At 37.3% G+C, this 27,030-nt stretch overlaps 1 protein-coding gene across 9 annotated transcripts in view; it reads left to right on the plus strand.

Moving 5' to 3' along the window:
- The window catches only part of SYT1 (synaptotagmin 1), a 368,604-nt gene that overhangs the window by 127,727 nt on the left and 213,847 nt on the right, over positions 1-27,030 (plus strand). For 5 of the 9 annotated variants that reach the window (XM_065669324.1, XM_065669334.1, XM_065669329.1 and 2 more), the window contains one exon: positions 617-676. The gene's annotated coding sequence lies outside the window, so the exon portion shown is untranslated. Of the gene's footprint in view, positions 1-164; positions 205-616; positions 677-7,353; positions 7,404-27,030 lie in introns of those variants that run through there. The other 4 variants (XM_065669318.1, XM_065669321.1, XM_065669340.1 and 1 more) reach the window with 3 other exon arrangements.

The following is a 27,030-nucleotide window of genomic DNA, read 5'->3' on the forward strand; positions in this document are numbered from 1 at the left end:
CCTGTAAGCTGCCCAAGAAAGGCTAAGCAGCTGCTGTGCTGTGATCAGTGCTTTGTACGCTAATTGTCTGCATGAAACTGTGGGAGTGAGGCGTCTAACGCTCCTCTGCAGCAGGTCCCACTCTCCTCCAGAAGCAATATGGAGAGGCTGTGGCTGTTGTTGGATGTACACATTATTTCTTCCTTAACACCTCAGTGTAACGAGGTAACCCAGCCAAGATACAATGCCGCATGAGAATTTAAATTTGACCAGAGGATTGCCAACCTCACAGGTGTGAAAGCCTGTCACCTTCCCCAAACGGGGGAGAGCTGGAGGTGCCCAGATGCAGTTCAGATGCCCAGAATTTGCTATGAGGTTTCAAAAGAGATTTGTCCCCTGAGTCTGTGGCTTTCCTATCTCTGCTGCTATTGTAATACCTAGGACTGGAAACTTTGCTTTTTCAGGAAAAGGAGCAATACGGATTTTCTCCTCTGGACACTTTCACAAAAAACCTGAGGCTTTAAATCTTGGAGTAAACCGAAACTAAATGTGAAATTGTCAAACTTCTATGGCACCAGTGAAATTAGGTAGTTGCTTTTGTATGGATGATAAATGCATGTATTTATTTTTCTTACAGAAACGTGGAGTCCTGAATAAAGAGAGAGAAGAGAGTTAAGCACACACTGTATTGCGAACGGTAAGTGACCAGATTACAAACTCTGAAACCAAACACTCTTTGTACTTCCATTTCTATTTCGTTTGTTTGGTGTTTTTTTGTTGTTTTTTTTTTTTTTGTTCACAGTTCTTTTAACAACATAATAAACCAGTGCAGTGAGCATTTCTGCCTCTTATCCAACTCACTTTCATTTCACAGGGCTAGACTTTTATTAATCCTATAATCATTTTAGGTAAGAGGCACAGATAATCCACACAATGTGTCTTCAGCACTGCTCCTACTGAGAATATTTTTCTTCTCAGTTAAAGTGAACCATAATACTAGAATGTACCAGGCTAAAAACAATATTGCTGTTATTATCATCACATTTGTTCACACCTGAGATTTTGCAGAAAAACAGGTTTATCAGTGTAATCAAATCTTGTTGGGTCAGCACACAAATAAGAGAGTTTTATGGGTTTGTATTAACCGCTTAATCACTGGCTAATTGTTCTGAACTACCCTGGTCAGAGCTGTGCTGTTCACTGCACAGTATCTTCAATCACAGTGCACATCAGGAGATTAAGACTACTCACTGAGACAAGAAAATGTTCCATGGTTGTGTTGTGGATGATATTATTTCTGTTGTCCTTTGAAAGAAATCTCAGATTGCTGGTTAAGTACCAGTCATGATACAGTAGAGAGCAAACGCTGCTTTTATTGCCAGTCCTAAGCCACATGCCCTGGGAAACATTGCAGGCTGTATGGGTGTACTGCATTGCTGGGTATTAGAAGGTAGCAGTATAGTTGGAGAACCAAAGCAGGTGAATGTATGTGAAGGCATTTCTATTAACAGTTTTAACAAAACAGTTCATCTGTGCTAGGTGTTAATAGAGCTTGCCTTTTTGTGGGAGAAGACTGTGGACAGCAAGTAATGTACAGAGAATATGTGCTCTGCAGCACCCTTCTGCTTCTAGAATATACATTTGACAGTATGTAATGCAGCAGAACTGAAGGAATGTTATTGCCACATATGAAATCTCTCTTCATGTAGCTAAACTGGTGTATGGAACAGACTAGGTTTTGATAAAAATAAATCTTGAATATTTTTTGGCGAACAGTAGAAATAAAACTGTGGTGGAAAAGAATATGTATAAACCTCTTAGAATCTTCCCGATCTTTGGCAAAGTTTGAGCTTGCTGTTTCTAGTACCAAATAGGCAGTCTGCAGACCAAGAGCATTGCTGGTGTTGCTGGGTAATAATGCATAGAATAATACCATATGCTTGTATCTAAGGAATTTGTGAAGGGTTACAGCATAGTGTAACAGGGCTCAGCTCTTGCAATTATTGTTTGACATGTGGAAAGATATGGTGGAACTTTTGGGAGCTGTTATTTAACTCATGGGATACCTTCAACTAAATCAGTTGTGGTTTTCCCCCAGACCTTATGTTTTGGCAGCAGATGACTGATAGTTACATGCATAAATACTAGCAATTCCATGCAATTTGTGTAACTCAACTAGTGTATGTATACAGAAAACAGTAGTTGTTGTAGACCTGTTTGTAGAAAGTAGATTTCACTACTGCAGGCACTCCAAAACTTTCTCCTCACTTGTATTCCTATGCCAAGTAGCCAGAACTAACAGGCAGCTGTTTCAGAATAGTCTGGATTTGTTTGTGTATAGTGAGAAAAAATTAATCAACTAATATTGGTACTCCATCACATAAAATTTTTCTCTCCCCTGCTGGCAGACTAGGTTGACAGAACCTTTTCATAGTATCCATCAGTTAATTTTATCAGTCATGCTATTATGATTATAAACTACAAATGATCTAACAATGAATATATAATTACAGAAATGAAACTGTACAGTGGTTATTTAACATTTACAATGTGTAATTTGTTTAATACTCTCTTTGGAATATACATGGGAAATTAGAATAATAAAACAGAAATAAGATTACATTTATCTCTCATCCGTCATCAGTGAGGAGCAGCTTGATCAGGCTATACATTCAACCATTTGGGGAAGTTCATGTAGGCTACCTCTGGGGTTGGATAAAACACCCATGTTAACTGTATGTTATTCATATGCTAAGCAACAAGTCATTCTTCTGACACTACTATGAAGGCATTTTGGATTTTTGCTTTAAAATACTTTTTTTCTCCCAACCTTAATTAAAACCTAAATTTTAAAATACCCAGTGCTGAGAGGCAAAAAATATTGGATTCCAGATATAGGAAGAAGATAAAATTAATATTGTTCTTATTAAGAACCGAATAAAATAAAAATCATAATATGTACTGTATTTTGTGGGGTTTAATTGTTCTCATCTCAGGTTTAAATAGAAGGGCCTGCCTGTATCATTTGGCTTTGATATTGCAAAAGATTGATGTCATCTTTTGTGGAGGAGGGAAAAAGTCTTGCAACATGTGTTCCAAAAAAGGTGCCCATTGACCTCCACATAGTCATCACCAATTAGATTTCATCTGCCACATGCTGTATTTTATCAGATAATTGACATATCTGATGGCTGCTGGTTAATAACGGTTTTTTCATTTTTGTTTAATAAGGACAAGTGGCATAAATTAGGGTGCTGCACAAACGAAGCACTAATACAGGAGGATGATGGCCAGACTCTGTTCTGTGAAGAGATGAGAGAAATCTTGCCCTACTGAAAATCATTGTATGGGCAGTTTGACTCCATTATATGTAGGAGAACTAAATTCATGCACATGAGCACACAATGTTACCATTGTTTACTCTATTTCAAAAGCTACCATGGTTTATATTTTGCTATTTACTATAGTATATCTAGAGGTGTGTAATGAACCAGAAATGAAGCAGCTAAATGAAGGGTTCCTTGGTTTGGAAGAGACAGTTTTGTAAAAGTTGATTTTATGAGCCTTCAAAAAGAAATGACCCTGTGGTTTCTGAATGTTCTCTGCTAATAACAATAATCTTCCCTTGCATTACGATTTCAATCTTTCATTGCAATGTAGTAATCTAGAAGCAGCATGGAAGTGCCCTCATTCCCTGTCCTCCCAGGTTTTGTCATTGCCCATTAAAATTCATGTGCGTGTACTGCAGGCTTGCATAAAATAGTTCATTTGAGTGTTCACACTACCTGAATTCTTTAATGAGGTCTTCCCCTAAATTAGTTTCACTTTTTTTCCCCTAAATTAGTTTCTTTTTTCTCCCTGGGTGGAAGCATGAACTTCTAGTGAATTATGTAGCAACACTGGCATAGTGCAAAGGTTTTTTATTTTGGCTCTGTTTTGGTTATCATGTTGGGACTATTCAGAGTAGTATATTCTCTGTGACTCATATGCTTACAGAATTCTGTGCCTCAAAACCTCATTTTTCTTTCCTTTTTTTTTAATCGATCTTGTATTACAGGCACAGCTTTGCATTTTTAAATGTGAGATCTCTGACACGGATTTAGATTCTGTACTGCTTTGAGGTATGCTAGTTATGCAACCTAATTTTACAAAATGGCTCTGTGTTTGTACTTCCCTGGGGCTTCAGTTTAGATGTCATCTATCATTTTAGCACCGTGATTGATTACTCTCTACTATTTAATCTATCTGCTGCAGCTTCTCAGATTTTTCTTCAATTGGTAAACACATACTTTTCTGAACACATTTTCAAATTATGTGTTTTCCAAGTGCCCCAGAAGTCATGTAATCATATTTTTCTCAGCTATGATTTTAACTATTTAAGCCGTTCAATGGTTTTAATAAATTTATTGGCTGATATTTTATCCATTACTTGGAAGTTTTGCATTGGAAATCTGTGTTGTATTTTCCATTTTTCAATGTTACTGCACATATTTAGTCTGAAATACAAGTGTTTTTATCAACTGCTTCCTTGTGCCAGCAAAAAACAGTAAAAGAAATAAGCATGCTTTTTAAGCATAGGAGCCAAATATAGGGGCTGCTGCTCATTAGACTTTAACAGCCTTTGCACATTAGGTTTCAAAAGCAAAATACTTACTAGATTAATTTGCTGGTTGGAATTTCACAAGTCAGCTTCAGTCAGTAGGGTTAGCATGTGCTTGTCTTCTTGTCTTGTATACTGTGTTCCTGTACTGTAAGTTGCCGTTTTTAGACTTTGCATTGAATATCAACTTGGCTATGGCTGTAAATCAGACTTTTTCAGAATAACACCAAATTTCCACTTCAAAAAGGATTGGGTTTTTTTGCATTAAGTCATACTATGTATACAAATGGCAGCATTTTTACACACTTACTGGGGTAATTTCCAGGAAGCTACTATAATGAACTGTTTCTATGATCCACATATCAAAGAGATTTTAATATCAAAATTTCTTTCCCCCCACAGTTTGCATTATGGAGCTATGTTATCTGTGTTTATGAATGGGGAGGTTGGTAATTTGTTTGGAGGTGTTTTTTTACTTTTTAGTTACTGGCTGCATTTAATATTTGTGATTACAATCTCTCAGTAAGAAAGATGATACTGTGTCATCATAGTGCAGCTTTGCTGACGTTAGTGACTGCTATTGCAGTCCTGTCTCTAAATACAATCAGACAAAATGAACAGACATCTGCAGTGCTGCGTGCTTTTTGGAGGTGGTTTGGTGTTCTGTTTTTTACGAGGGCGGGCTTTAATCAGCACTTACCTTTGTTTGGGAATTCTTAATCTCTTTGCACAATCCTCCTTTAGAGACTGCCAGGTTAGCTTTGGATATATATCTTTGTAATTCCTGGTAGGTGGATTCCAGCCCACATTTTGTTAGAGAATTAGTCAGTTCTGTCACTGTTCTGTTACTGTCCTTGTAATGACTCACACTTCAATTAGGAACTTCGAGGACAGAATTTCTTGTCAACTCCGCTATTTTTCATTTATGGTGCATGAAGGTTAACTCAAAAGATGGCTAATGTGATACAAGTGATTACGTATATACAGGTTAAGGTGACTCCTCACTACAGAGTTGGTGGAAGCTAAGGAACATTATTTGGCAGTTTTGGATCCTCTCGAAGTATGAATTTGTTGAATGATGATTTTCTGTTACCTTCTTTCAGTGTTTTGCACTATAAATCTTATTTTGAAGACATATAGCCATCGTAAATGTCACATCTTGACAGCTTTTCTTGTGCGAATGAAACTCATTCAAATCAGTACTCAGAAACGAGAAAAGATGCATCTTTAAGTCATGAGTGTACTGACATTTCCGAAAATACAAAGAGAATAGGAAATTCCATTATTCACTTCTCCATGTAAATAAAAATGTTTTGCAAAGACATTACTAAAGATATCACATAAAAATATGTTTTATGATATTAGTCTGCTGTGTTTCTATTGATATCTGAAGTGCATGAAAATAGGCACTGTAGAATTTTTCTTGCAATAAATAATTTTGAAAATTCAAAAGTATGTTAGAAAAAAAAGATTTCTTAGATTAGGATTTTGGGATGGAGGGGGTGTATACTTTAGAACAGCTAGAAATTAGGAATGATTAGGGATGCTCTGGAATATATCAGATATATTAGCAGTGTCTGCAGTGTGTTTCTGGTTCTGTACCTTCAGTTCTGTACTGCAAGATAAAGAGGCAAAGACATGGTTTTGCTGTGAGAGGAGCTTCGGCACAAGGGTTCTTACAGCAGTAGTAATTGATGTATTTCATAGTTGTGACTCTTGTAGCTATGCTTATAAATGGAACAGCAGTTATCTGAGCTGAAGGCACAAGCTGTTGAACATGGTGGTCATAAAGCTCGTAACAAATAGGCCATATTTACAGTCTCTCCAGTTAAAAAAGCTTTAGCTAAGCCATTGAAGATACTAAGATTGTTTTTTTTCAGCAAGCCATGTGTTTGGGGTTTTTTCTTAGTTCTCCCAAATTTCCATAACTGCCTCAGTGCCTCCAAAATCTTGATGTTTAGAAGGGTATTTTTTCTAATTGGAAGGAGAGGTTTTCATGCAGTCACATGGATCCAGGAGCTGGAGCTTCCAAAGATAACTCCCAAACATTTATTGCAAAGTCTGGCAATACTGTGTAAAATGCATGATAGCCTAGAGGTCTCTGTTAGTTCTCTGCAGCAGTATACTTTGATCTTTCATATAATAGGTCTTGCAATGCCTTTTCATTTCTAAGAGAAAGAGTGCCTAGGCTGCTCTTACACCGTAAGCCTATTTCACTCATCCTTACAAGCCAAGTGAGAACATTTGGTTTAGGAAGAAGGATGAGAAAAAAGAAATAAGATGTCATTTAGACTGTGCAACCTTAACCATTTTTGATGGGATTTTGCTCTTGGAAGTGAGTCTCGGCGTTTGCAAATTTAGTTTAAATGAAATGCTTAACACCAACAGAGTTTATTTAAAGATCTAATTTCACTTCAGGGATAATAATTTTAAGAACTTTAAACTGCATTAAACCATTATTTAATAAACTGCTAGCTATTAAACTGTTAATAGTTTATCCTGTAGATAACAGTGATTCCTTTCGGAGAGTTATGGTCTATTGGGCAAATATGCATTTAGGGAGGTTTTAAAAAGGAAATTACATCTAAACTTTAAAATTATATACTTAGACATTTCTAAAGGAAAATAGAATCAGTAGCTTTTTATATATGAAGCCATATGGTCCTCAAAAAGATCTAAATGTTTGCGGTCTGCAGATATGCTTGTAATAGGAATTGTTACATCTCGGTTGCTATTTTGTTGTCACTTTTATATTTTCTATGCAGTTTGATTATTTGCAAGCCTCAGTGTCTGAAGCTGTGACCTATCAGTGCAGCCACTCCAGGTATGCTCAGGAAAACCAGTCCACATCCCAATCCTTGTTGGCTAGTTCCATATCCATTTAAAAATAATGAAAGAATTGAAAACCTGACTTGCTTTAAAAAACAATTGTTCAAAAAATGGTAGGTTATATATAACTTATATTAAACCATTGTTAATGCGTATATGTTCATGTAATGTTTTGCAAGCCCTGTTTATGTTTGTTCTATTTTCACATGTATTTTAAAGACTGTTTGCTCCAGAAGTAATAATTGTAATTTTTATTAATAATCTGCTGAGTAGATTCATTATATTAAATCACAACTAGAATTCTACTTACACTAATTGTGATTTGAAGCATGTGAAAAGCGGTGCCATGCTAACCAACTCCATCATAGATCATACACAGTGGCTTTCAGAGCCTTCTGGCATTCACAAGAGTGTGACAACTGTACTTTTCCATTCATATGTGGGCTGTCCTTCATGGCTGATCAATACCAAGACTTCATTTCCTCCATCTCTTTGTGGCAGTACTAGCAAGGATCACACTGTTAAGCTGTATCCTGAATTAGAGTGAAGTTTTTCCTTTTCTTGTCGAGCATTTTTAGTGTTATTGTTGGAGGTTCTTTTTTTCATTAATGTGTATCTCTTGTGTATCTCTAGCACATTTTCACTGTGCTATTCTGAAATTAACTTTATTTAACTAACTTTACTTTTAATTGATGTGGGGATTCTTTTTCTTGTTAAATTGTGCTTCACAGCTTGAGGAGTGCTTATGTAGGCCCACTACCCAAATCAAAGAAAAAAAAAAGAAGAGAGGCAAAAAAGAAAAGTCATGGAAGAAATCCAGATGTCTGATACTGAAATTTTCCAAGGATATGTTAGTGGACATAAGCAACTTGCTTAAACCCTCTTGAGTAGCTTTCCTTTTAAAAATGGGCATGGTGGTACATAACTTTCCAGGGGGTTCAAATTCATTCCTGTGGTGAAATTGGTCATATTGTTACTGGCATGAAAAGAACGAGCTGATATTATCCCAGTATTGCAAAGACTTGTTAGATAAATGTGTTCATCAGTACCTAATTATTTTTGATATGTGCTAAAAGAAACTGAGATTATATCTGTTGTTGAGTAACCATGGCTTAAAAAACAAACAAACAAACAAACAAAACCCTTTACTTGGTGTTTCCTAATCTTCTGATCTTGAAAATACCTGTATAACACTGAACAAATCCTACAAACATCAAACTGAGTTTCTTGCTGCCTTTTTTACCAATCTGAACTCTCCCTCCCTCCCCTGTTAATTCTCCTGGGGAAAAACAGCAGACTTTATAAGCCTGAATAATGAGATGGGGCCAGGGAAGAGGAAAGCTCTGGTATAATTATCCTAATCTGCTACATATTATTATGACATCTAGCCCTTTATTGCTTCTCATTCTCCTTTCTCCTTTCATTTTTTGTTTATATTCCCATGTTTCTCCCTTTGCTACTGTTTTATTGGCAGCTCTACCTAAATTTAGCTTCTCTTCTAGAGCTATTGTGACCATACTCGTCTGGAAAAGATCCCTCATTCCCTAGGGTCCCCTAATTCGTTTTCTTGTAGCTTCCATAGTTCCTGATCTTCTTCATAACATTGCTTTCAAAAAGATAATAATAGGGATAAAATACATCTTTCACTTACATGTGCTGGAGTGCTGTAGCAAGGTTGTGACTGACCTTGCAGAGAGCTACTTGAGCTAGGATGGAACCTGTTCATGTGATCAGCAATGTGTGTAGACACAGAGAAAGTACTTGTTTTTATACGCACATTGCCTCTTCCCCATGCCTAGGTATCTTACTGTTATGCTATAGAACAGTGAGGGAACCTGGGGTTTGTACCTATTCCCTCTGCAAGTATTTGTTTCCTTGACATAAGCTCAGAGCTCCTTGGGCATCTTTTCATCCCAGTCAGCAAACTGTCTTTGTAGTTTTGCTTCTTCTTTTTCTTCCTTTTCTACATACTGTGGGCATAGGGATATAAAGTTACATTGCTTCAGGTAGAACACACAAAATTTGCTTATAGATGATACATGAATGCATTATCTCTGTGCTTTTTTGTTGGCTGTTAAACCCGTAGCTTTAGCATATAGTGAGTTCTCTGAATTATCTGCCTATAGCACAATATGTCTGATCTGTTTGAAGAGCTTCTGTTTTCTGCTGATTAGATAGTTTATGAAGAGCTCCAAAATAACCCCTGTATTTGTGTTTCTTTCATTTCTCCTTGCATGCATGCCTGTGTGCTCTCTCGCTTTTGCTCTCTGTCTCTCTGTTGCTTTTTTCCTCTGTTTGCTGGAACATTATGTCCTCAGTTGTCAAATAGTGTTCTCTCAGCTGAAATTCCAATGCTGAATTAAAAGAAATCAACCAGAAGCTCTGGAAAATGTTTCATTTTTACAGCAATACTGAATTTTATGAGTTTCAAATAAAAAAAAGTCTATTATTAAAAATACAGTATTAGGCTTTTGAAAAGGAATCTCTGAGATTTAACATATAAACCCAGGAACGTCATGATAAGATTACAAAACCTTGAGAGGTTATTTGAATGATCTCCTTGTTTCTAGAGACTAAATAAAGCTTTGTTTTATTAATCTGATTGTCATTTTATTTGCTACAGTATATATCAGGTTTACAGCATCTCTTCAGCATCAGCTTCCCAGTAACAATGCCACCAAAGTGCACTGTCAGCTGAGTGATACAGATACAACGCCAAAAATAAATATGGATGATTAAGCAAGTTGTTATTCTTCAGAAACAGCACATCCATTTCTGTGCAGTAGCAATAGGAGATTTAAAAAAATGTGTGCAAGGTTCAAAAAACTGTTGACTAATAAACTGGTTTTGTGTGTTAATCTGTTGGTCAGTCAGTGAGGAAGAGACAGGTTATGAGTTACAGACTATCATGAACTGCATGGTAGGAGAAGAGCCGTTAACAACAGAACTGTATGACAGTTGCGAATCATTGTAGCTTAAAAACATCATGGATACAAAGGCACTTTAAAGCCTTCTCTGAGGATGCTCTATGAAGTTGGTGATTGAGGTATGAGTAAAGGCATTTCTATAGTGCTCAACACTGCTGTGCTGCCAAACAGTATGTGGCTTTTGGGAGGTGAATCAGCATACAGCATATGTGTCCCTGTTTAGCCTTGCCTATTCTGAGACATATATTCTGGTTACCTTCTGGTTACCAAAATGTTGCTTCATCTTTTTTTTTTTTTTTTTTTTAGCTTAGGAGTATGGTATAAGTGCTGCCACAACTTCTTAGCAGAAAATAATGATAGGGTAGTTGGACAATTCATTAACAACTTGAAAATCAGTGATTTAGAGTGACCAGAGCTGTGTTAATTGATGATATACTGTGGTGCAACCCGCCTTGTGGAAGTTATCTCAAACTAGGGGTTTAGAAATAACTTTCAGGAGATTTTGATGATGTTTGTATGTAAGACCTTTTCAAGTTAATTGAAGTATAGTTAGTACTTCTCATGGAAATTAACAGGAAGAGCAGACAAACCCTGGGTTACAGTCACAATTTTAGATGTCACAAACAATCAAACACTCAACTGATACCAAGAAAAATACCCACCAGACTTAGAGAACAGGAGATGTCAAATTGTTTCTAAAAGAAGCATTCATCAGCTGTCATGCTGCTGACTTCTTAAGCTCAGTAATCATGTTGGGACCTGGTGTGGTGCCAATAGAAAGGATTTGCTCATTTATTTTCCAGGGACCAGAATTTTTTTTAGGCCACATCTAGAAATAGTTATCCTCAGAAAAGATAGTACGCTGCACTGGGTAGAAAGGAAAGAATTAAGGACTTGCAGTGATAATACCAGAGGGTAAGGATGAAACGTCACAGTTGTTTAGATGTAAAAGGGATCTCCATAGTAACTGCATTCGTTTAGCATACTTAATACATGTATTACTACCTTTTACTTCTCTGACTGGGTAAATTTTTTTTGTTCACCTAGAATTTCATGTGATTTGTACCATCGATTTCTTTCAGAAAGGGCAAGAAATTGAAATTAAGGGTGAGCAAGTTAAAATAGGGATGATGTTCTTCAGTAAGTTACGAGTTAATATCAGTATAAAGAAGGAAGAGGCCCAAGAACTGATTCTGAAGGGTGAATATTTATTTACATCTGAAAGGTGTAAAAAAGGTGTAATGGAAAGGATATTCGTTACAGGTATGTTACCTATATTGGTAAACAAGAGCAATGACAAATTAGAGCTGGAAGAATGAAAGTACAGATTTTGTCGAAATACTGGTAAGTTCCTCCAGATGGCATTATGAAAAATTGCCACCAGTTGATTTTCTCTTGTGATTGTCTTGACCTCCAGTATATTTTCTGTAGAACTTACATCATTTTCACCCAAAATACGAGTAGCCATTCAGAGAGCTTCCTATTTTTCTTCTAGCTTGTGCTTGGTTAGAAAAAAAAAAGTAGAAATATTTGGCAGTGATATATGGTGTCTGATCTGTAGGCAACAGTTACTGTACTCTGAAATGATGTTGAATGCTGTCTCAGATGTTTTCACAGTTAGGTGTCTGTGGTTTATACCAATGCTTGTTCACAGATTAAATGGTTTGAAGTGTGTTTTGGATGTGTATTTTAGTGGTTTTTTTTTTGTACACCATTAATGTACAATTGTAATTGAGTTGGTGTTCTGGAGTGCTAATAATGGTATGTGCACAGTACTCAGTTTCAGTACCCTTACTAGAGCATGCCAAAGCAATTTGACTGTGTAAGATAGTGTATGCATTTTCTATGTGTTAGGACTTGACTGTCTCTTTATTTTGTACAAATACCTTTTGTTGGTAAGCACAACCTTCTATCCCTTTTAAAGTTTTTTGGTAAGAGCTTATCGACAGTTTGGTTGACTGGTCATTTTCTGATGCTGTTGGGGCAGTGATGGTTCTTTGCTGAGTGAAATTTACTGCCACATCACTTCTTTTTTACCCACTGAAACAATGAGTTACAATACAAGACTTTCTTCAGAAGAAACGTGAAATGGGTTTTGTTGCTTTGCTTTTGGATGGAGTTTCCTATCTCAGTATTGCTAGTTATCACCTTGTGATAGGATCACTAATAAAATACTGTACAGTCCATAGAAAGTTCACAATAATTTACATAGTTACTCTAAACTTCACATGTACTCTACTTTGAAGTTCTCACCTTCCATGGTTGTTTATGCCTGGTGCCTTATTAACTCATATGAACAAGGTGGTCTTCACATTAGCATTTGTAAAAGATAATTAATTACAGTCTTGTACAGAAATGCCAAATGCTTAGATTGATGCTCAGCTATACTTCTCATGTATAGAGGAGAATCTGGCAAATCCCTACTGATCAAACAGTGGGATCTGTGGCAAGGGTGTAATCCTGTGCAGAACATACCTGCTGGCACAGCTCATGTTTGACAGAAATGTCCACTGGAAAAATGCTGGCTGGTATGGGGAAGTTTTGTGGGGAAAGATTCCAATTCTGTTTGCTTTATGAAACACTTAATTTTCCAAGAGAAATTTCTCTCTTTCAGTGGAGAATAAAGCACATTTCTACTATAGTTAATAATTGTTGCTAGGTAGGATATGACTTCTAGCTAGGTAAACCTTGCTAATAAAGAAGATGAGTCAGTTCTAAAGGATCTGAGGATCTTTCTTCTGTTATGTTACATGTTTTTTCCTCCTTGTTTGTTTTGATTTTTCTTCTTCTTTTATCTTCTGTAACCCTCTAATTATTTATGCTTGATACTGCAGCCTTTTTGGTGTTACGCTGCTTATTCTGTATGCTCTTTACAGTTAGTGTTGTATTCTGTGTTTGTTTTTTGCATTTTGATGTGCAGGTGGCTAGTTAATATTTGTTAGTGTTTATATTTGCTAACCGTATGAGCCTTGAAACTTGAGACCTTGAAAATAGCTTCAGGAACTTTTCATGATCATTGTATGTTTTCCTGGTACTTTTAAGAATCTGGCTTTCCATTTCTCAGTCACTGCTATGAGATAGGCAGTTGCCAAAGCTGTCACATCCAGGGAACGAAGTCAGGTAACATGTGCTCTACTTCTGTTTAGTTGTGCACTCCTCACCCACTTATGTTTTATCCTTATGCCTGGTTGTGGAAGCTCAGCTTTTTCTCTAGCACTTACAGTGAATAACACTTGTTATCAGGACAAGCAATCAGTTCACCCCCAAGTTACAGTAATGTTAACTTTTTAAGCCAGCAGCAGAGTGTTACTGAAGGAGAGCCCATTAGATGGCCCTTCCCCAGAGACAGAGCTTATCCGATTCAAAGCACTGTGTGGTGCCTTTGAAATGTAATTACTAAAATGCCACCCATTTATTCCAGTAGAGCTGTCAGGATACACAGATACATGTTTTAGCTTTTTAATTAAAGATGCATATCTGAGGTAACCTAGCAAAAGTAGTTTGCCTAATTAACTCCCTTTAGTTCACCATTCTGTCAGTTGCTGCCATTAGTAAATAGTTGGTTTCTTTAAGCCTGATTTCTGTAGATGGGTGATTTAGATATGTATAATTATGGAAGAAGAGATCACTTCATTTCCGTGTCTTTTCCCATGGTGTCTTTTGGGACTTTTCAAGTCACAGTTCAGCTTAAACAAAAATACTGAAAGAATAAAGAGCAGTTCACACATCAATATGTGAAACTTTGGATTTTTTTCCCAAGACGATGTTTTAGCTACTAAGGGAATAAAAAATGTGAAATAATATATTCTGTAGCTCTTTTGTCTTCTGCAAGTGACACTTGAAAAGGGGGGGTTATTTCTTAAATTTACAACTATGCTTTTAGAAGTCTATTTACTGTAAGGCATGTTCATGGTCTCTTGAAATTTCAGTACATAAAAGGGAGTCAATAATGGTCTATAATAGAATTGGGAATAATATGTAGTAGCCCTATGTTAAAAGTCATTATATAGTGCAGCGGTTCTCTGGACTGTGTATAATTATCCCAATTTCAGTGGGGTAACACAGCTGTGAAAATGGCCAATTCTTATTGCTTACACTGTCATTTTCTGTTCCACAGTAAAAGTTAAGATCATTCTTTATACCTAAATTAATATTTAATGTCAAAGCTTGAGGAACAAAGGAAATGCTTTGGTGGGGAAGAGATGAAGTTTATATGTATAATTGAAAGCTGCACTGAAAAGGACATTTTGTTTAATGCCAGTTCCCATGGTTACTTGCAAATAATTATGTGGTTTTAAAAACACAAAACTTTTTTTGCAGTCTTACTTCCAGGCAGATAAGTGTCCAGCAGTTAGCTATAATTAGCTATGTAAGAAGTAAATTGTCAGCCTTGATCGTCAAAATTCATCTAAGCCTACATGTTTTACGCCTGTGCATACTGCATTTTTATTGCCTTCAATAAGATTAGATTTCCAGGTTAGGCAATTCTGCCTGGCTTGACTAATCTTATCAGGTCACTCTCATAGTTTATTCTTACCTCCACAAGTTTTATGGGAGGCTGAGAAAGCCTTTAAAAAAAACAGGTGTTGTTTTCTGAAACAGCATCTATTTTATATTTGAGAGTTTTGCTCTTTTCTCACAGGGCCTTTTTTTATTGTGTACCTAATTTTACTAAAACCATTCAGATCATGGAAACCACAGTGACGAAATTACAGCCTGCCATGAAGGTTGGCCATAAGAGACCACTGTTCTTTTGTGCTTCAGTAATAAAAGCTGTAAGTTTTATCTTATTAATAATAGTAGCAATATGATTATTTTATTTGTAATACCATACAAGCATAATGTGATAAATAGTTAGATTCGACTGCCTGGGTTTTTTCTCAATTAAACTCTGCCACTGTTTTGTTTGTGAAGCTGCTCTACATTGGAACTGCACTGTATGTGTCATTGCAGAATTAGGGAAGCACAGCACATAGCTTAAAACTCACAGTGATCACAGTTCTGAGCTTCTGTTCTGACAAAATTCTGACACTTGTGTGAGGCATTTTCAGGTAACTCTTTCTGTTTAGATATGTGTGGCTTTTTTCATGTTTGCACTGTTACTTTTTATGATTTGTCAGAAATAGGTTAACAAGATACGTAATTTCATATCACCCCTACTCATTTCCTGTTTGTCTTTCTTGTCATTTGTTCATCAAAGCATTTTGCTATTGGGACAATAAATCACTATTCTTTTTCTTTTTAATTAATGTCAGTGATTAAAATATTCTGTTTAATAATTTTATATAATTTTGGTTTTAAAGCTTGATAAGCACTCGATTTATAACTATATTGACTGCTCTTTTTCACGCAACACAGAGATCTGAAATAAGTAATTCTTCACACAGCACTTTGATTATTTTATTTCTTGATTCAAAAATCTTAATATCAGAGTTGCTTATTGCCATGAGTTGTGATGTTTTTAGGATGAGGATAAGCCATAGAACAATGAATACTGCTTGGTCACAATACTTGTTCCTTGTTTTGCACACTGAGAGGGGAGCTGGTATCAGCAGGTATCTCTGGCAAAGGAAGCAAAAGAAACAATTTGATTGACTCTGAAACTATAGAATGACATAATCATTAATATAATAATCATTCACATTGGAAGGGACCTTGAGAGGTGTCCCAGCCTGGCCTCCTGTTCAAAGCAGGATCAGTACTTGAGTTTAGCAAGGTTGCTCAGCGTTTTCTCCAGGCAAGTCTTGAAAACCTCCAAGGATGGAGTTTCTGCAACCTCTCTGAGCAACACTTAATTGTCCTTTTGTGGAAATGTTTATTCTCACGTTCAGTTAGAACTTTCAAGTTACAATTTATCATCATTGTCTCCTGTTCTTCCACAGAGCACTTTGTGTACAAATGTCATTGTGATCCATAAATACAACTTATTTAAGTTAGTATTACGTGCAATCAAAATGAAAAAACTAGTATGTTGTGTAATGTTTTTACATGAATTCATATGCAAAATGTATAAATTGAGGTGTGTAATATATAAAATTAAAAACAGCATTTACGATAAAGTCCAGACATTTTCTCAATATAAAACTTTAAGAAATGAGATTTAAATTTTATATTTTCCTTTTTTACTTTTAAAGTCTATTTATTTTAGGACTTTATCATAGTCAGTAATTTCACAAGCACGTGTTTTTTCCTTTCCAGTGGAAGAGGCTAAAATGTGCACAGATTCTTAGCAAGATGCTCCTGTTACAGATTCTCAGAGCTGCTGCTTTATGAAAGCTCAACATCTGGGCTGTATTATGAAAAGTATATTTGGAATATTCATTCAAGCAAAATGAAAGTTATTTATCACCAACAGATAGATCCTTTATCTGTCTGGAAATCTTCCATTCTGAAATGCTGGAAAAACAGACTTGAAGCATGTCTGGATTTTAGTCATATTAGTGAACTCATCAAAGAAGATTATAAACTTTGCTATCTTGTCTGTTCTTCAAGTAGGGGCTAATAAGATTGACCACACAATATGCAAAGTCAGTTCTGGGGGGGGGAATGTATCATCCTTTCTCTGTCAAAAGTCATCAGTCTTCAGATGCATTTGTTACTAAGAGTAGCTAGCTTCTTAATAAGTCTTAATTTAAAAAGCTAGACATGGCATCTTCCTCTAAAAAAAAGATCACTTTCCCTATTCTGCCTTTTTTTTTTCTACATCATTCTGTTCCTCTTCATATCACTTTTTTTGTCCCCTTTTAAGTATTTGTTCATGGGCTCCCCTTTTTCCTTTTTTGTACTTTTTCTTACTTCTATGCTCAGTATTTTTTCTTCCATCCTATCTTCTAGTTTCAGTTTCATCCAGTTTAATCCTATTTTCCAGGTTCCAGTTTCTTATTTCGCTTCCCCTTCTCCAGTCACATTTCAGCTAAAAACTGAGCATAGAGGCTTACCCATTTTGCCCCTGAAAGATGTTGTGAGCTTGAGTTTTCCTGAGTGTAAGACTCAGCTTGCAGACTTCTGCAGAGCTGACACTGAAAAACCTTGTTGTCTGAATGGCTGGAACAACCAAACCCCATTTGGGTATATGAAATTACATGATGCACTACATCTGTGAGAAACAGAACTGTACTCCAGAATCCTCTGTGCACTGATTGACAGCTACTTGTCAATCTAAGGCTGAAATGAAAATGAGCTTAACACCTCATTTCTCTTGTAAGTGCTATTGCATGTTTAAAGCACAGGCTTTGTGCGGCTGACTAGTTGCTCTACTGTAAATTCATATTGTTCTCTCTATACGTAATCTGTTTCTGGTTTTACCTCGGAAAGAAGAGTATCTCAGTGTTTTCGGTTTCCCCTAGGTTTTTCAATGCTTCTTGCTTCTTTGTGTGTATCAGGAAAGCTCAAGCAAAGTGGAAACTCTATTTTTCAACTACCACTTCAATGCACATCAAAGTACTCAAAATTTGAGGACTAAGGCCAGTTTACTTTCAAAAGTCTCACGAAGAAGCACACTGTTCTTTGATTAAGTGTCCATTATTTGATTTGGAGTTGTTTAGGTTGAAATTACTTGGACAAATTAAATATTTAATATGAGCTAACAGGTTGCACATCAGTACATTTTAAATGGCTTGAAAAACCTAGCCTTCATCTTATTATTCACATGTCTGAAGAAATGAAATAATAGTCTAATGCAGTGACGGCTGGAGGTGAGAAAACACATGGAAGCAGTCTCAAAAAAAATCTGAATACATGAGTTCAGTAATGTCTAAAAATAATTTAAGTGCATTCTGTGCTGTCATAACTTATTGTGAAGTAGTGATATTCTTTATATATGAGTAGCAACAAAATGGAATGGAAGATTATGGAATATATAATGAATTTGAAAAGGCCACCAGTACAGATAAGAAACTAATTTTTTGCAAAATATTATTTGTGTTGCTGGATTTTCAAATATCCATCCTGAATTCTGCAGTGATATTAGAAACAGGAGACCTCAGGCCTGGGTCTGACATGTCATAGCAGACTTCATTATCAAGTAATCAATAGATGATTCAAGGTGTTATCATAAATAATGCTGTCATCATATTACTATGTTTCATTATTCATTATGTATCCGACAAGTATGATCAAAGAAAAGGACAGTGGTTTTTTAACATAGGAAGCAAAATGCATTTTCAGTGTTGTGTAGTAATAGTGTTCAGAGACTTTCACTTGTCCTTGGAAAAAGATTAAATTGGGATTGTCATTGGGGTTGTCAACCAAATGCACTCTTTTTCCCACTGAGATGTGTTCACATAAAATTGTGGCTTGCAGGAGAGAGAGACAGAGAGAGGAGCTACTGCACGTTTCTGTTTATGAAAAGATGTTTGTGTATATTAAATTATACATATGTATCTTTACATTTGTCTATATTGATATGTGTAGGATCATGCCCATGAGAAGAAGCACTTTCTCTTGTTTTGATATTAAAATGCCAAAATCATACACTATAGCTATGCAGTGGTAACAATACTAAAAGAAGAAGTAGTCCTTAATATTTAATGCCCAAAAGCCAAAGTCCAGAATGAAATAATTTACTTCAGGTTTTAAGGCAGACATTAGAAGATAGGAATTGCTAGTAATAAACAAGCCTTTCCACTGGCTTCAACATATTCAATTTTAGTTGCATCAGATCCTAAAATAACTGAGGCAGAGGATTCCAGAATATAAGCAAAATGCAGAATGCTCAGGGAAACAGCAGATACTCGGACTTCCATTTTGTCCTCGTTGTTTAATGAGATATTTACGTGTGCTTTTCACATCCTTCTCTGAGGATGGGATTATTATTTTTTTCTGTGGGCTTTTCTGTGATACTTAATATTAATATCTAATCAAAGTAATGGTATGGTACCTGGATATTAAGAAACGTGCAGCAAGCATCTGAAAAGAGGAAAAGGTTTTAGTTCATTTTATGTATGGGTCAGTAAGGCACATAATGCACAGCAGTGTCCATTCATTTTGTGTGTCCTATTAGCGCAAGACCTTTAACATTTTGATTCTGTCAGATTGCTGCATTTTTTGCAGCATACAATGCGTGAAAAGCCTCCTTTGGAGGCCCTTAAAACTAGAAGGAGGAAAGACACAGCAAATTTCACAGTTCTTTCTGGAAAGGAGAAGAGTATTAAGAAACTGTGTACAAAGCCAGGTACTGAAAGGGGAGTGCTTGTATCGGACATTGTCTTTGCTTCTGTTTCTACAGCTGCAGATGCTTTTCTCTGGATTTCTTCCACCTATAATAGTTCTTGTCTTCACCACACACAGAGTCTTCCCTGAGTAATTCATGCTAGGCTGACACATCCGTGTGTGCTCTTTTCTAGTTTGTCCACTGTCTGCTTCATGCTTCTGTCCCATTCTCTTCCTGTCTTCTGTCTCCTCTCCCTTCTCTGGCTCATCTTACTCCCTGGGCTGTTGGGCTGGCCATCTGCATTTTCACTACTCCAGTTTCTATCCCTTCTCCCTACCCAGATTCCCTGCCCAGTGTTGGTCCTAGGGCATACAAACATACACACTCTGACCAGCCAACCATCCCTTTAGAAAGTGAGACTTATCTTTATCTCTTCATTCCTTTCTGATTCAAAGCCAAGCAACTCTAGGTCTTTCTTGCTTTTTCACACTGTAAAGCTTCATATAAAGCAGATGCTTCTTTTATTCTGAGTTCCTGGATGTAGTGCTGTGGCTATATTCCTGAAATTCCTGAAATTGTGTAGTGGCAGGACAAGGGGTAACGGGTTAAAACTTAAACAGGGGAAGTTTAAATTGGATATAAGGAGGAAATTCTTTCCTGTTAGGATGGTGAGGCACTGGAATCGGTTGCCCAGGGAGGTTGTGAGTGCTCCATCCCTGGAGGTCCTTTCCAACCCTAACTATTCTATGATTCTATGATTCTAAATTTTCTGATGTTCTACGGTAGAAGTCTCTGGTCTTTCCAGTTCTTGGCTGGAATAAGTTGATTGAAGATGGAAATTTGGTTTTAGGGATGTAGCTGTTGATCTTTAGTCTCTACTGCAAACAGATGAACTGAGGATTTGTTTTTTTTTCTGATAGGCCGGTTGATTAGACAGATTTAGACACTTCACAGAAATCAAGATGTTGCTGGTGCCAGGGTCAATCTTCTACCTGACTGGAAACACGGAGGGGAGTAAAACTTCTTTTTAAGAGATTTGTGATTTTTTTTTTCCCCCAAAGAAAGTCTTTTTGTCCCCCAGAGTTATATTTATAATCAATTTGATGAAGAGATGCAGTGTGGGGATTTCAATAGCCCACAGGTTTGCCACAGTAAGCAGACTCACATAATCAGAAGTACTGATGGCTCTTAAGTATAGGCTTGAGATTGTTGCCTGTCACATAGTGTTTAAAATAGTTTCTTGTATATTTCTCCATATGTGAGATTCATTAGCTGTTCATAAATGATAGACATTTTTTGCAGTAAACTTCTGAATTTACTGCTTTATTAAAATCAATATATAAATCATACTCATTAAGCTGGAGGACAAAACAAGAAAAAATTCAATTACAGGATCTAATAGAGCATTATGTTGAGATTTAAATGGCTGCCATGAAAGGATAAATGAAGTATTTGTTAGATTTCCAGTAAGTGACAGTTTACTTCTACTGAAGAGCTTAAGCCTATTTTCATAAACTCATTTAATATTGTGCCATCTTTCTTTCTCAAGAAATCTGGTTAGTATGTGTTTACAGCAAGCTGTTTTGCTGTTTTGATTGTCAGAACCTTGGAAAATATCAAGGTCAAATATAGAATTGCAAATTAATGCAAAAATTCATTTAATATACTGATAGATGATCTACTCAAATGCTCCTATTTTTACACTTATAATTTTTTAATTGTAAAAGAGATGAGTGAATTTAATGAGCTGAAAATGATGGCATAGTGTTATTAGTTGGAGTTAGAACAATTTACTTGGGTGATATGCAGGTTTTCTCACAGAACTCTGCCAATATAATTCAGTCCAGAACTGGAAAAAAATATTATCAACCAAACTGATATTTAACAGGCCTAGTCCAGTAGTGGCTCAACAGAGGATGCCATTCACTGAACATCATAGCAGCATTGTAGGGAAGGAAGAGAATGAGGAAGTCATAATTTAATATAGCTCTTAACATTGACTAGTGGGTATTTTTATAAGGCTGAATTTAGAAAGGTTTTTTTTTTTTTAGTGGTAGATAGTAGCTCTAACAATTTTCTCTATTCTAAGAAAAAAAAACCCTTCTTTTTCCTTTGTTTTCCAAATCTCCTCTTGAAAATTCACCGTCACGTAGAAGTGTGTTGTTGAAGACACTGTGTTGACTTGTTACGCATGCACACAGGCGTAGACACACCCTGTGTATTTTAAGGCATGTTTCAGTTGAGAATGTCTTTTCTATTGAGGTTAAAGTGTTTGAGCCCACATGTGTGAGTTTTTCTTCTTTCCATATTTGAAGATAGAAGTTAAATGTGTAGTTAATTATGTGGTGTCTTAAAATCTAATTATGGTGTTTTTCTATATAAAATATCAAGATTATGAACCTATGGGAGTAGCAAGCTGTTTTCCTTTGTTAATTTTTGAAACATAAACCCACAATATTAATTAGAAAGTAACTTGCAATACGTTATTCTACAGTAGCAATTTTGTTGAAGGCTTGGATAGTATATTGTCAAAGGAAATGAGTAGGTAAATGTAAACGGACATGAGTTTGGGATTACTTTAGCAAAAAATCTTTCGGAAATTACTGACTTAAATCCTTCCGCAGTATGAAGGCTGGCTGTAGGGTACTGGGAAGTGACAAAACTGCTGATCCACATATTACAGAACAGTTGGAGGTTAGAAATCGAGACTCAATACCAGACTTTGAACAAAGCTGACAACATTTTTCTCCTTGCATTAGTTATCAATTTACATTGGTGATTTTAGGCTTTCTTTGACTGTGGGCTCTGAAACTAAGCAAGATGAACAGCTCCACAAAAAATCCAAACAGTTAATCAGTGCAGTGCTTTTTATTTTCACCTCATCTGCATCCTGTTTGCCATATGTGACAGTGAAGCTGGGAGGGATAACTGTGTGAGAGCATCCTTGTAATGACTGTCTGAAAGTATGGGCTGGCCCCAGCCAGCAGAAAGAATGAGGCTGAGCTGTCAAGTCTAATTTTAAGTTAGGGACAGGATAAGTTCAGACAAAATGGAGAGCAAAATCACTTGTGCACAGGTCAGATGTCTTTTCCTGCTTCTCCCACAAATAATACATGATTTCAATTTCCAGGCATACCTTGTGGTCTCATCCCTCTCCTTCTGTCTTTCCTGATACTTCCTTCTCACCCGTAGTCTTTCATACCACTGCAATAGGAGAAGCTACATAACTGAAATAATCTTAACCCACCACGAACTTAAACAGTTGTGGAGGAAACACCTAGTCAGTCTGTGCTTCACTTCAGCCAGACAAATTTTATTAAAAGACCTGTTTCCAGGAATACTGTGAGCCTTTGATCTCTGTCATCAACCAACCTAGACAGCAAAAAAACAAAGGTAATTTTTTTGGGCTGTTTCTGGTCACAGTTAAGCTGGTTAGACCTTCGGGAAGAAGTTAGGCCCAAATTTCCATAGTCCTCGTTCTCATGCGTGATGCAGCACTCTAGAATGAGAGTTCCACTTGAAAATGATATGATGTGACTGTTAAGATTTTGTGAATTTGTCATAGTTATTAACTACCTGATACCATTTTCATAGTAAGTAAACATAATTCATTGTAACTTCCCAGGTGTGGTCTGAAAGGAGACAGTGTGGTAACTTAATGCTGATTATTAGTTATTAAAACATAGATTTGAAGGGACTGCGTATGGTACAATGCTGTTTTGTGTCCATATGTGAAGGAGCAAAGACGAGCAGGAAGGAAGAGGGGAGATGAAATCTGCAATTTGACACACCCCATAAAATATAGCTGGGTGCTCTTTTGCTCCACGTTTTACCCAGAGCTAGCACACAAGAGATTTCCTTCAGCCTGGTCGCATTTGGGAGCCCCTGCTGCTTTCTGGAGTTGCAGGGCAGGAGCAGAAGAGTAAGATTCTCAGGGGGCTGGGGCAGAAGAGTTGGAAGTATCTGTATCGTGTGTCACTACATTGCTTAAAAAGGTTTGCTCTGTCCTCTCTTCCTTCACCCTTCAGGAGGACACTAGCTACTGCTAAGAGAGGAAGGGGCAGCAGAAGAGGTGGGAAAATACTGATTTGCAGAATATTTAGAAATAAGTTGTACTTCTGAACAGTGAGCACCTCAAGCCGTGCATGAACTTGGTGGGTCATGGTGGGCTGCATGGGGGAACAGTTTACACCAGTTAGGCTTTTGAATTCTCTATTTCCCTGGCTGAATGGTTAGTCACATAGTAGTTGTCATTGGTTTGGTTTTGAGGATCATGAAAAGCTACAAGTGAGCACCATGTGAATTCTTGGAGCTTGGCTGCTATTGAAGTCTGGGCTATCTAAAGCTAAGGCTCAAGTCAGAGGGCTCCCATGCTATGCCTGGAGCTACATGGCAGTGCTGTGCAGCTGAAGAAAGGCTTGTGAGTGTGGAGGCTTTCCCAGGCTCCAATTATGGTGGTGCGAGTGGATAAAGATTCTGGAAAGAAATCATCGATGCTGAGAGCAGTTTAAGCCTCTCTCAGTTTGATTTGCTCTGAAGTGGTATAGGAGAGCTTACATATTGTCGCTATCCCCACATAGTAACAGAGGCATGATAACTTTTTAAAGTTCAACCATTATTTCTCAAAGGAACATATAAGCTCCTGCAGCTCTTTGTTGATATGCTTGTTAGGAGGAAGCACAGTCTCTGCCCAGAGCAGTAGAGCTGTCATTTCCTGACTTGCCCTTCCTGGCTAGGCTAAATGATATTTTAACAGCTCAGTCCAGGCCATTTGGCATGGGGAAGGACCGTGCCTCTGGGCTGAAGCCCTGGTCAAACATCCACTCTCTCCATGCTCTGCCACTGACTCCAGAAGAAAGAAAATGTGAAACAAGGTATGGAAAGCAAACTGTACTGTTGCTGTAGTGAGAAGTACTTTTGGTGAAAATAAACCATTTTTTGTTGTGGCTGTGGATGTGGTGGAAGGAGCCTGGCCCTTCTTCACTTCTGCATACATCAGTCTCATAATGCATATTCATTCCTACCAACAATTAGGAAAATGCAGCTACCAAACACAGTGCTTTCAGATGTATCTGCTTTTGATTGTCCAGTGTAAGACATTTTTATTCAAACCTCTGTTCAGATGCAGGATCTATGCTCAGTAGATGCTGCGGGTTGCAAAAGTGCATTGGAAACACTCTTGAAGAAAAATAAGTGCTTACTGGACATAAAAGTTAAATGTCAAGCTAGCTGCTGGTAGTTCTATTTACAAATGATGCCTTTTTGATGACCCGAGGCTTGTAGATTTCTCTTTTTTCCCTTTTTTGTTTTTTCAGCAGTTCCAACCCGAAACGTGAAGTATGTTTATTACGAAACCAGTGTGGTCATTGCTTTGAAAGGAGGATGCTGACAGTGTAGCTCCTTATAAACTTATTTGTGTGTTGCTTTGTTGGGAATTTGGACAAGCTAGCCACTGAAGCAGAAAAAGCACAGCCAGTGTTGTCAAATATTATTGGTGCAATGTGCCTTTATATGTGCCTGGCTGAGCAGCATCAAATGGCATTTGACATGGTTCTTTCCCAAGGCCATAGCTTGCTGCATACAGCAAGCTCTCAGTTAAATAATTATATTTTATATTTATACACACACATGCATCATGTTTATAATCCATCAGGGTGATTTGCAGCAATTTGTAAGATATTCCTCCGCCTTTCCTACCTAATTTTTTCATTCCGTATTAATAAGCCGCTTTGAAAAAATTGTGGCATCTGTCCTAAAATAGTATCCTTGAGTTAAATAAGCCTTAATGCATCTAACTACGATATACAGCAGTCACAAATATGTTTTCTGAAGTAGTAAAAGACCCCCTAAAATTAGTGATTTAGCAGCTGTTAAATTATAGAAGTGTTGTTTTTTTCCCCCAGTTATTTCTTGGATGAAGAGTTTCAGGCCTTGGAGTTTTTTATGGAGCACTGAAGTCTTTCTGTTAGCTATAGTTATGAAGAAATATAAAGGGTATTTGTTGTCTGTGCCCTCCAGGCAAATAGGAATCCAGCTCTGTTATGTAACGTTGCACACAGAAGTCATGGGGAAATGCCACAGTGTATTTAAGTAGGATTATTTTTGAACAAGTTGATGCTTTAACTGCATTTATTTATTTATTTTTTTAATACTGCTTTCTTGTTAGGATTCTTCTGTTGAATGTTTGTTTTGCAATTCGGAAAGATAGTATTACAGAGGCATAATAATTTTGACGTCCTAGATGTGCAAATTTAAAATGAAGTAGATGTTTGCTTCTCATATTTTACTTTTTGTACAAGTCTCCTTCTGTCACTAAGAGATGTAAAGAACAGATGTCAGCAATGAAAACAGACATCTGGTGGAGGTGTGAAGATTCAGCCGCTACTGTAGCTGAATTTTGGCTAATCCAGGCCAAATAATGGTGGCACCTTTTCTGCATGCTGTTTTTACTTTTCTGTTCACTTTAGGCTGAGAGGAAAAACACCTGCCAATCCATATTGAAGCGTTTGTGTTTCATTGATCGCTACCTGCAGGGACTATCCCTGTAATGACTGCTCAACAGCTTGGGGGTGAAAATGATCTCTCTGGCTAGTCTTGTGTGGGATAACTCCCCACAGAGAAGGAGTCACTGGTCAAAGCCTCGCTGCTACTTTGCATTAGACTTGTCTTTTCAGTAAAATTTTGTTCACTGTACCTCCTGCTTGCTGCTGGCAGCAAACATGGGGATTTTTTACCTCTGGCTTATGAAATTGTTTTGGTAAAGCCTGTGCATTATGTGTTTACTTGGTAAGAAAAAGCTCCACATTAACTTTTAACTCAGATCACAGAATCACAGAATCACAGAATCCCAACGGTTGGAAGGGACCTAAAAAGATCATCTAGTCCAACCCCCCTGCAAGAGCAGAGTAACCTACAGTACATCACACAGGAACTTGTCCAGGCGGGCCTTGAATATCTCCAGTGTAGGAGACTCCACAACCCCCCTGGGCAACCTGTTCCAGTGCTCTGTCACTCTTACAGTAAAGAAGTTCTTCCTGATGTTAACGTGGAACTTCCTATGCTCCAGTTTACACCCATTGCCCCTTGTCCTATCACTGGATATCACTGAAAAAAGCCTAGCTCCATCATCCTGACACCTACCCTTTACATATTTGTAAACATTGATGAGGTCACCCCTCAGTCTCCTCTTCTCCAAGCTAAAGAGACCCAGCTCCCTCAGCCTCTCCTCATAAGGGAGATGTTCCACTCCCTTAATCATCTTTGTGGCTCTGCGCTGGACTCCTTCAAGCAATTCCCTGTCCTTCTTGAACAGAGGGGCCCAGAACTGGATGCAATATTCCAGATGCGGCCTCACCAAGGCTGAGTAGAGGGGGAGGAGAACCTCTCTTGACCTACTAACCACTCCCTTTCTAATGCACCCTAAGATGCCATTTGCCTTCTTGGCCACAAGAGCACATTGCTGGCTCATGGTCATCCTCCTATCCACCAGGACCCCCAGGTCCCTTTCCCCTTCGCTACTTTCCAGCAGGTCAACCCCCAACCTG

This window comes from Lathamus discolor, chromosome 1, assembly GCF_037157495.1.
Source record: "Lathamus discolor isolate bLatDis1 chromosome 1, bLatDis1.hap1, whole genome shotgun sequence".
NCBI lineage: Eukaryota > Metazoa > Chordata > Aves > Psittaciformes > Psittacidae > Lathamus > Lathamus discolor.